Below are 12,931 nucleotides of genomic sequence, written 5' to 3' on the forward strand. Positions count from 1 at the left end.
TCTAATCAACACCTGCGGAATTATCCCCTACACCATCGAATTGGTGCACCGGGATTGTAAACACAAACCCGGTAAGCTTATAGCTCGTATGAATAAAATGAAAATATAATTCGCATATCAATATATACGAAAAATCACAAATCAACAAATATAAATGCCCTCATGAGAGAATGGACGACCCATCTGGTTGTCCCAAAGAAATATGAAATGAAACGCTCATGAGATATTAAGTAACCCTTCTGGTTACCCAAAGGCATTTATAATACGGGTACCAAGAACACTGGTACACATCTGTTACCCCTCTCGTAATACACCGCCGATATTGGGTAACCACCCGCTACCCAACATCCAAACAATCTGAGTACCCATGAGCAGATAACCACCCGTTACCTCACATGCAGTACTAAGGCAGACAGACTAGAGCTCTAACTGTATCGTAACTTTCGCCCGGCCAAAGGCTAGGTTCCGACTTGCCAAACACGTACAATAATCTCACATCATATTGTACCAAATCACGTCCGAAGACAAATCAACATTTTAACAATCTCAATGTTAAAATCACGTACAATAATCTCACATCATATTGTACAAATCAAAATCACATGCTCGATATATCTTGTCATCAAAATGACATCATCACAATAAAATCATAACAGTATATTATATAGCAAACTATATATATATATGTATTTATTTACCATTTATACGATATATATATATATAATCCATTATATCTTATACATGTCATAATTTATAAACACGTCCGAAGACAAAACGTTAAACAATCTCCATATTAAACTCACATGCTTGTCATCGAATTAACCTAATCCAAATGAATTCATAACAGTATATAATATAGCAAATTATATATATATGTACTTATTACCATTTATACAATATATATAGAATCCATTATATTGTATACATGTCGTATTTCAATATTAAAAACTCTTGCAAATATCTTAGAATCATCGCAATGGTAGATTCGTAAATATGTGAGATTTTACTCACCTTATCGAGTCGAGCGTAATCCCACAATTTCCGAAGATAATTCATTTCCTTGCTTTATAGATCACCTTAAAAAGATAAGAAAAGAATTTAGAAACGTTTCGTAAACCTTTAAATGCCGAAACAGTAATAACCGGTTATTGTTCAGCAATTTTCGGTTTTACGAATTTACTGTTCACCGTCACTCTCCAGTGTTACTGTTTACTGTTACTATTCACAGTTACTGTTACTATTCACGATTACTATTCACAGTACTATTCACGTATTAATGTACAAATACATAACCAATACGTATCGTTGTACGAGTACATACTGTTTACGTATTTCTGTACGTATAATTACTTTTCAAAAATACATTCTGTCTCAGTAAATATTAATTACTGATTTACCCTTATGAATTTACTTTTTACATTTACTGAATGTAATTTATATTTACAATTACCGTACGTAAATAAAATTTACTTTTACATTTACCGTACGTAAAAATAAATTACAAAATTACCCTTCCCGGAATCACTGTTCACGCCGCCGCACGTGGCGGCGCGTGGGGTACACGCGCCACCCGCCGACAGGCCGCGCGTGGCGCTCACGCGCCACTCACTGTGGCAGCGCGTGGGACACACGCGCCGAGCCTAGGGCCGGCGCGTAGCACGCCACCGCCGCTTCCAAAACCTCCCTCTTCCTTCCCTCTTCCTTTTCACGGCCTCACGCTGCCCCTAACCTCCCCCATGACGCCACAAGCGCCGCCTAAGGCGGTGGCATCTTTCCCGAAACCCTCCTCCTCCGATCGCCTCCAATACGAATCCAACAACCACAAAAATCACAACAAAGCATCACAACAGACAACCTAAGCTAACCCTCACCTCAATCCAGCTTTTGGATCGTCGGATCGTCGCCGGAGAGCTCGAGAAGCTGTCGGTGGAATCGCAGAACCTAGGCGACGTTGGTGGAGCTCCGGCACTGCATGCTTGGGTGCGTCGACCTCAGGGTCGACCAAGGAGGGCCGTGCGGTGCTTTCTGGGCCGGCGGTGCGTGACACGCCGGGCCGAAGATCGAGATCGCCGGTGAGAAGTGAGATCGGGGAGGGAGAGAAGAAAAGAGAGAGAGAGAGGTGCGCGGGTGAAGAGAGAGAGGAAGTGAAGGGGTTTCCAAAATTGGAAACCCTAAACTGATAAGTTTCTCTTATATACCCCTTTCTAAATCGGAAACTAACTTCTATCGTTATTAACTTTCACGTCCGACGTCCGATTAGAACGCGTCACATACCCACGAACTCGTATCGACGAGCTCTACAACTTTCGTGAAGAAAGTTTTCGCAACCGAGTGATGTAATAAAAGTCGATAAATTCGTTCGGAAACGTAACGTTTCTCAAATTAAACGTTCCAAGAACGTTTCCGTTTTTCGTTTCGTAATACCGCAAACAATCACATTCGTTTTAATTGAATTTCACAACTTTATAGAATTCAAATCAAATCAAATATCGTTTTGAAAATTAGGGTTATTACATGTACCTCTCTCTCTCTCTCTCTCTCTCTCTCTCTCTCTCTCTCTCTCTCTCTCTCTCTCTCTCTCTCTCTCTCTCTCTCTCTCTCTCTCTCTCTCTCTCTCTCTCTCTCTCTCTCTCTCTCTGTGACACACTTTCATCTATGACAATATTCATATATATGTGACCGTCTCGTCACTTGCTACAGGTGGTGCGTGCATTGAGAGGATTCAGCGAGTCTGATTCATCACCCTTACGTCCTGCCATAATTTGTTCCTGTGTTCTTTTCATTTTTTCTTGGGTTTTGACTATATATAAGTACCGTGGCTAGTAAGAATTTGTCAGCATTTCCCTAACTATAGATACTGTTGCTTGTAAGAATTGTTTTACGCTTTGGCATTGTACCGAGAGACCTCATAAATCGCTGCAGAGTAATTTCTATTTTCGTTTTCTCCAATCTCCATTTTTGAGCTTACTCAAGCTTCATACGGTTAGCTATTGCTACTCAAGAACTAATGCATGACTATCATGATAAATAAATATGTTCCGCTAAGAACTCGTAACTCTTGAATCGGTTCGATCTGAGGGAGGAATCTATACATTCTATCTCAATCTTCATTAATTACCTGATATTTGTTAACGAATATTACATACCTGCACCTCTTAATGCATTGATATAAGAAAATGAGCCAAAAGGGGAAATATCGCAAGGACAACTTGGAATCCCATTCATACAGCTCTATACACAACTACAATGACAAGTGTTCCAGTCCATTCAAAGCTGAGTGCATACTTAATTCTCAGAAAAAATAAAGAGTGCATACTTTAGGCATATTGATCATTTCATTATAACGATTTAATACTTGTATAAATTACAACTGGTGGTTCCATTTCTACAAATTCCAAACCTATAAATCCTAGATCAGAGTGTCATTTTGAGCAAGCTGGTGAAGTGCTGCATGCTGCCAACTTTCGTCTTTAGGCAACCTCATTAGTCTATCCTGCCAGAGAGTATCAATGGGGATGATACCAACAGGCAACAGTTAGTCTTGTCATGACTAGTCAGAATTTGGTGCGTTGTGGTCTCTAATTTCACTATCCCGTAAAACTTTTACTTTAGCGGCATAGCGATAATATTCATGGATTTATTGAAATTGAAAAGCAAACGAAGAAGAACGAAGGAAACGCAGAGAGAATTATGGACTACATTGTGAACAAATTGATTGGAAAGTGTTGGATTATAAGAGTACATATAGCACTGAAATAATGAAATTACATGACTACCCTTCTCTAATATACTATGTAATCCTAATACATAGGACCTCGCTCTGACATATAACTACGCGCAAACAATTTTGATCAACGTCCAATAAAACCCTTTTGAATTAAATAATTTTATCAATCCATTAGCCTAACACTTTTAATCATATTCTAATAGAACTTGTTCATTTTATGAATTAGGTTGATTAGTTGGTCTATTGATGTGCTCATATTATACTATTTTTCTATGCATCATATATTTAGTTTATATGTCTAATTCTCTAATTTATGATTGATTTATGTTATTTTAGAGTGTTTATAGGTATGTGTTAAAGAGATAAGAAAATAGGCTAAAATGAGCTAATAAAGATTAAATGGCAATTATATTCTTCATTGTCAGAATCTGCATGTGCAGAACATCCAACTTTTCTGACATTCTGAGAGAGTTCTAGATCAAATCAGACTATGAGCATTATACCATTGGAATGATACGAATGTCTGTTTTCTGTAGGATTTTACAGATCTTAATTTCGATACTCTGAAAGAAAGTTATGATCGTTTGAGTGACGAGAGGTCAGAGCTGAAACCTATCCGAGTTCACTAGCATTCATGGAGAACTCAAGTTTCATGGCACAAATGCATCAATTTTTTGTACATCAAGGTCAATGATTCAGATGAAGATGCAAATAGTACATGAATTCTTACGTTTACATGAGATATTTCAAGGTTTTCCTATTCCATATCAAGATAGGAGTCTCAAACCAAGTCTTACAAGGAAATTGAAGCCAAAGATGAGCAATAATCTTCCCTATATAAAGGAGAACGTATTTCATATGAGATGAGGTCTCGAGAGCACAATGTAGACACCAAACAAGCAGAGACCATTCGTTCATCTTCACTATTCTATTCTTTTATGTTTTTGCTATGTTTTTCTTAGTCGTACTTTGTTAAACCTTCTTCTAAGGTTAGGATGATGCCCTATCATGATTGTTTATGTAGTTTGATGTTTTATTGATGGATTTATAGTTTCTTTATGATGAATTCTTGGTCATTATTTGAATTAATGCTTTATGTTTAAGTTCTTTGATTGATCACCTTAGGGATTTGCATATAGTAATTTGAAGATAAATTTAAAGAAAAGATGCAATATAATTTATGTAGCTTCTTGTGATTTAGTGTGGTGAATTACATTGTTACTTGAGAGAGAATAATGGTTAGCTTGATTTCCTTGTTTTCTAGAACGTAATGAGTTCTGCATGTTAAATTTATACCTGAGAAGGATATACTGCATGGTTAGGATATACAACCTTTGCCCGAGAGGGAGAGCATCATACACTTAAGGAAAACTATGATCTAGAGTACCTGAGAAAGACATAGATACGGGAATTGGCATCTAGAGAGATGAAAAGAATTCATTAGTTACATTGATACATAAATATGATTGTTAGTGGTTGATTCTAATACCTTAGGTTCTATCTTGTTTGCTTATTCCTTTAACTCTAGTATCATTTGTTATTTGAAAACCCAAAAACTATATCTTCTTTTTGTTATTTGTTTTTGTGTTCTTAGGTTAGATCAATTAAGTTAGAATTTAACCGATTCTCAATTTTTAGTTGGAACGACCTCGAAAATTTGAATAGCTAACGACGATTCGTGCGCTTGCGAGTTTTAAATTAAATTTCCCAACATGTTTTTGGCGCCGTTGCACAACTTTGATGTTTTTGAAATTCCAATGGTTAACTGGTTTCAACCTTGTTAAAAAAATCATGTTAAACTAATACATTCCCCGCATAGATTTAGATTGAATCAACCCTAACCCCAAGGGCTAGATAACAAGCACAAAAATACAAGCCTGAACAATGAATTCGTATTTTTTTTTTGACAAATGAAAACTGTTCCCTATGCAGAAGCATTTGTAAAACATGAACAAAGCTTCAAGAACAAGGACATACTGCTTATTTGGAAGGATGCTTTGTCAGTTGCGGCCGCTCTATATGGGTATCATATACAAAAATATAGGTAATATATATATATATATATATATATCAATAATTTAGTTCATTTTCATAAATGTCATTAACTTCTGTTTTTTTTTTTATAATTAAAACGTCAACTCATTTGTATTTCAGCAAGCAGAACCAAAATAATACACCCAAATGACAACAATAAGAGTTATATCTTCTAACTCAAATAAACTACATATTCCTAAGTAAAACTAGCCAACAATTAGCTATTCCTAGGTAAAATTAGCCAATAAAAGTCAACATTTACCCACCTTTTCATAGTTATGAAGTAAAAACTAACATGATACATATAATGTAGAAAACATGAATAAATTTTAACAATCACACCATTGTACCACTATGACACATTTCAAATTATGCTTGTTTAGCAGAGGGAGCTCGCCCCTGCTCTGTTGAATTACCTTCTACGGAGACACCTACTGGGTCTTGGTCCCCCACTTCCATTAGTGCCACCATTAGAGCCTCTGGCCGGGCCACAAGAGACTAAAGAGCTATGAAGCACGGATACAGACACGATTTGATACGTTGATACGATATATTAAAATTTTTTTGGACACGGACACGTAGTGGACACGCTAATTAAATATTATTTTAATATATATAAATATAAAAATACCTAATAGAAAATTTATTGAAACATACTATATTTAATTAATACATATATTCTTGGGCATACATTGATATATATATATATATATATATATATATATAGGTAATAGAAAATAGGGCCATGTGAGGGATGTACGGGCAGCAGTTGGATAAGCTTTAGTCAAATTACACGGCCAAGATTAAGTCACCATGATTTACTCCAACTTGCAGACTTTCTAATTTCCTCTCGTTTCAGTTCTCATCCAAATCGCATCTGATCAATTCATTCAATTCTCTATGAATCAAGCATGTTTTCATTTGGCAGGAAGTAATCCATGAGGTAACAATCTATTCATACCAATAGTGACAGCAATTCTTTGTGTCAGCTGAACAATTATACCTTGATTTCTCCATTAGTTTCAACCATTTCAAACTTACCCAGAAACCTCAACCTTTTTTGTACCCATTCCCAATCGACCCTAACTTATAACCTAGCCGTTGAACTCCTATAACCCAAAAGTCCCTAACCATTCCAAGCAAAATCACTGTATAAATGTATAATTTTTGTTCCAGATGGAGGAGTAAGGTAAAAGTGAGCGGTTATAGGAACATGTTCAGTTGGGTGTGAAGAAATTCAATCCCCTTTCTTTGTTTTGTATCCAATGTGTTCGATTGGGCATGAAGGAACATCGCTATGCTGATCTGAAGAGAGAAGAGAACCCAGCAAGAGTATCTCATGTCCTTGGCGTGTCTATTTAGGATAAAGACGTGTCTAAGCCGTGTCCGACCAACAGCCGCGTATCCGTGCGTATTTCAACGTGTCCAAGCGTATTCGTGTCCGTATCCGTATCGGACACGCGATACGTGACTAGCCTACCGTGTCCATGCTTCTTAGCTGAGGAGGAATGGATGACCCAACTTTAGTCTTCTTCTTCTTCTTAAAAGCTAACTTCTTGCCATAAACTTTTGTTGTGCTAGTACCGCCCTTGAAGATCCGGTCAGGGTTAGCCGCCTTATCAAACTGGAACAAAAAATGCTCCTCGGCAACATGGACACTCAAGCCTTGCCAAAGACGCCATATGGAGGAGATAGAACCCTTGTGTAACGACCCCAAAATTTCGAGCTTAAAAACTCAAAATTTCAAAGTCGAAAAACACCAAAACAATCCTAACGAAACGAAATAGTTTTAAATGCACAGCGAATCATTACTGAGTTCACAATACAACTCATACAACCAATTATTACAAACCAAATTTATAATTCAACATTACATAAAATGGAAATGTAATAATCCTCACAAACTCTCACAAAACTCACAAATAAAACCTCACAAGTTCTCACACACAAATCCGCACTAGAAATCTCACCACAAGCAGGATAGTGAACAACTTCGAGTCTCCGGAGTCGTCTCTCAATCTCCACTAATCGACACCTGCGGAATTATCCCCTACACCATCGAATCGGTGCACCGGGATTGTAAACACAAACCCGGTAAGCTTATAGCTCGTATGAGTAAAATGAAAATATAACTCGCATATCAATATATACGAAAATCCACAAATCAACAAATATAAATGCACTCATGAGTCAATGGACGGCCCATCTGGTTGTCCCATAAATATATGAAATGAAGTGCTCATGAGAAGTTGGGCAACCCTTCTGGTTACCCAATTACATTTATAATACGGGTACTAATGAACGCTGCTACACATCTGTTACCCCTCACGTAGTACACCGTCGATATTGGGCAACCACTTGCTACCCAACATCCAAAATATGAGTACTCATGAGCCGATAACCACCCGTTACCTCACATGCAGTACTCCGGCAGACAGACTAGAGCTCTAACTGTATCGTAACTTTCGCCCGGCCAAAGGCTAGGTTCCGACTTGCCAAACACGTACAATAATCACACCTCATATTGTACCAAAATCAAGTCCGAAGACAAATCAACATTTTAACAATCTCCATTTTAAAATCATGTACAATAATCTCACCTCATATTGTACAAATCAAAAATCACATGCTCGATATATAAATTTCGTCATCAAAATGACATCATCACGATAAAATCATAACAGTATATTATATAACAAACTATATATATATGTACCTATTTACCATTTATACAATATATATATAATCCGTTATATCATATACATGTCATATTTCATAAACACGTCCGAAGACAAAACGTTTATCAAACACCATGTTAAAACCACGTACAATAATCACACCTCATATTATACAAATTAAATCACTTGCTCATTATATAATTATCGTCATCGAAATCACCAATTCATATTGAATTCATAACAGTAAATAATATAGCGAACTATATATATATATGTACTTCTTACCATTTATACAGTATATATGTAATCCACTATATCGTATACATGTTGTAATTCATTATTAAAAACTCTTGAAAAATCTTGAATCTCCGCAAGGGTAGATTTGTAAATATGTGAGATTTTACTCATCTTATCAACTCGAGCGTAATTCCATAATTTCCGAAGATAATTCATTTCCTGGATTTATTGATGACCTTGAAAAGATAAGAAAAGAATTTAGAAACGTTTCATAGACCTTTAAATGCCGAAACAGTAATAATCTGTTTACTGTTCAGCAATTTCTGGTTTTACGAATTTACTGTTCACCGAGTACTATTCACTGTATACTATTCATGTATTTACTATTCATGTATTACTGTACCAATACACATTCATTACGTATTCATGTACGAGTACATACTGTTTACGTATTTCTGTACGTACTAATACTATTCAAATGTAAATACTGTCTCAGTAAATAATAATTATTGAATTACCCTTTTGAAATTATTTTTTACATTTACTGAAAGTAATTTACATTTACTGTACGTAAATTACTTTTACATTCACCGTACGTAAAAATAAAATTTTACTATTTATTGTGTCGGAGTTACTGTTCACGCGCCGCAGCACGTGGCGGCGCGTGGGGTGCACGTGGCGGCGCGTGGGGTGCACGCGCCACCTCCGATAGGCCGCGCATGGTGCTCACGCGCCACTCACTGTGGCAGCGCGTGGGGCACATTCGCCGAGCCTAAAGCCGGCGCGTAGCACGCCACCGCCGCCCTATTTCTCTCCTTTATCTTCCTCCTCCACCCTGCACGGCCCAAGGCCACCCCCACACTACCTCACGCTCTCACACGCGCCGCTTAAGGCGGCGGTGTTCAACACATCCACTCTCTCCTCCGATCGCCACAATTTGAACCAAAAACAACAACAATCCATTCACAACAATCAATCTATACTAACCCTCACCTCAATCCGACCCTTGGACCGTCAGATCATCGTCAGAGAGCTCGAGATGCCGGCGGCTTTGCAGTTGAGAAGTGGCGGTGCCTATCGCGATTTTCGATCTCCAATCTTGTCACAGGAGGCACTAGGGGCAAGGAGAGGTGGTGGTGGTGCAGTCCCTATGCTCTGGTCTCACCGGCGAAGTGCTTGGACGACGTGAGAAGTCGCGAGGCTTTGGGATGTCGCGTGGGAGTTTATGGCGGCGAGGTGAGGAGCGTCGTGCATGAGGGTCGCTTGCGGTGAGGCTTGCGAGGGTCGAGGATGTGGCGGTGCCTGCCACGGAGGGCTGGGCGGCGAGATCGCCGGTGAGGGTTTTTCAGGGGGGGGGGGGAGGGAGACTCGGGGAGGGTGAGAGAGAAGGAGGGAGGCGCGGGGTGAATGAAGAAGTGGGTTTCTGAAAATGGAAACCCTACTTCACAAAGTTTCCTTTTATACCCCCTCTAAAATCGGAAACTAACTTCCGTCGTTAATAACTTTTACGTACGACGTCCGATTCGAACGCGTGACACGTCCACGAACTCGTATCGACGAGCTCTACAACTTTCGTGAAGGAAGTTTTCACAATTGAGCGACGGAATAAAAGTCGATATATATGTTGTGGTAATGTTACGTTTTTCTAATTAAACGTTCCGAGAACGTTTCCGTTTTCGTTTCATAAATTCGCAAACAATCAAATTCATTTTAATTGAATTTCAAAACTTTATAGAATTCAAATCAAACCAAATATTGTTTTGAAAAATAGGGTTATTACAGCTTGAAGCCCATATACCGAGCCTTAGGGTGAGCAGTCGACCAATGAGGTAGGTGTGTCGTGATGCTGTTACCGCACAACCTACAGGGCTAAGAACCACCCGCGCCGAATCAGCAGAGCGCACTAGAAGGCCACCACTGCAGGAGACAAAAACATTGGAAATGGGAGATTGGTTTTGATTGGCCATAGCCGATAGGTGAGGAAGATTTTGTCGAATTTCTCATAAACCCTAATGGCTAGGGGTTAGATTGGCCATAGCCGATAGGTGAGGAAGATTTTGTCGAATTTCTCATAAACCCTAATGGCTAGGGTTGGAAGAAAACGATAGGGAGATAGCAACGCACTTATTAATTTAGTCAACTTCTAACTTTTATTTTAGCTTCTGCTTTTATTAAAATCGATTATAAGAATTAGTTATGAATTATCCCATACTAATTTACATACATATTTTTGTTCACCATTTATGCTAGTCTTGAGTCTGCATTTGTTTATACGATATTGTCAACGAAGTTTGGAAGAAATTGAATGGTATCTCGTCAACTAAGTAGAGAGGCCTCTTTGGGATTGAAAGCGGATTGGCGAGTGTGAATGCATCCTAAAGTAGTGAGTATTTTTTTTAGAATAAAATAGTTCCATTAACCAGCCAGAAGGCACATTCATCATAAGTTGTCATGAACCTAAGTAATATAGGTGGTAACAATGCCATCGGAACAAGTATCAATCCTATGATAAGTAACATTCATTAAAAATTACACACAAATAAACATAAACTACCAATGATGAACCACACAATTTATTAAACCCCTATAGAATATACTATCGTCACCTAGAATTTCAATTGGTGTGCAACAAATAGTATCCAGAGTAAAATAAACAGGATTCACCCCCCCCCAGCATAGCTTAGGTGAGGGACACTAAGACCAAACGACCCCCGACCCCTTGTTAGGGCTAAACACCTCCATTTTTGAAATTCAGCCAAGACCTAATTCCAAAACAGAAGTAACTACAGTGGGTGATAAAACCAGTAAGATCCCAATAAGGGGTTATAGGGTTAAAGCCCACAACAACAAGATCAACCTTATTAAGAACCACAAAACGCACAAATAGAAAGCAAAGTTGAGACCTTGCAGAATTGGGCCATCGAGTGATCCAAACAACTCACATAGCTTTACTATAGTAGCACTAATGCCGTACCACCCTCGTCGTCGAGCTACACCACCGCGCCCACTGCGCTCCACGTCACCACAAACCTCTCTTGCCGATCTAAGTTCATGAAAGCACAACATCACTAAAGAAAACCTCGTGCCACCAAGCTGCCGCTCACTCAATCCATCAATGTACCGTCATCAAGCCTCAAACCCTATGCAACCCAGCAAACACCCTATAAGCATCGAACACCAGAAGGACCCTCTGCAAAAAACCTCGAGTAAAACACCCCTATCAATGGAATTCCCGGTTGTAAGAACAATTATCCCGTCTGGTAGCGACCCATGAATGTCAGGGAGGTTAGAAAACCCCAACCCGACAATAAGGTGCAGCCAGACATGGGATGAGATTTACTGGGAAGGACTGCTTTAGAGCAAGGTTTGAGAGAAAACCATAGTGGGGCTGGTGAAAGTTTATAGTTAAGAGTAAAATAATTGTCCAAAGCAGCGAGTATTTGATGAGACATTGAAGGAGGAAAGACCAAAGAGAGTCATGTCCGGTGAAGTTTGTCAATGTAGGGATTATGCACTCCAGCCTCCATGTTATGGTGGTTTTTAGGCCTCTATAATGGCGGAAGCAGGATTTGATTTTAGGAGGGTTCATATATAATGTATTGAATCAATTTTCATAAGTTGAAAATCAAAAGCACTAATATAACAATATTTTAAAACTATATTCGATAACTAATAATCCAACAATTCAAAATAAAGTTAAATTCAAAATTCATAAAAGTTCAATAAAATACAATATCAAATTAGTCATATATATCAAAATAAAATTCGGTGTTCTTGCATGTCTCGAAAGTCATCTATTATTGAGTCAATGTCGAACTTTTTTACAATTTCTTTCTCAATGTACATCAATTCTATTTTCGACTAACTGATATACGCTATCAATCTTGAATGAACTTATTTCACTAGGATCTAAAGCTGAACTCAAGATAAGTAGCTCAACATAATGTTCATTAAACCGGCAATTCAACTCTTGCCATTGAGAATCAATGACAACATTAAATATATTTAACTAAGCTAGTTAGATTGCTTGACCTTGGAGGAACTCATAAGTATATGAACCTTATGCTAATAACGATGAGGCCAATTAGATTTAAGAGGAGGCCAATTAGATTTCATGACAAATTGACCAAAAGTAATTTGTATTTTCACCATTTTAGCACAACAGTGTTCATCATTATGTGGTGATAGAGTGATGTGGCTATTGGGTAAGGTGTGGGGTGTGTGGTTTGGTGCTGGTGGGGGTGTTCAACTTCTA

The sequence above is a fragment of the Argentina anserina genome, chromosome 2, assembly GCF_933775445.1.
Source record: "Argentina anserina chromosome 2, drPotAnse1.1, whole genome shotgun sequence".
Taxonomy (NCBI): Eukaryota; Viridiplantae; Streptophyta; class Magnoliopsida; order Rosales; family Rosaceae; genus Argentina; species Argentina anserina.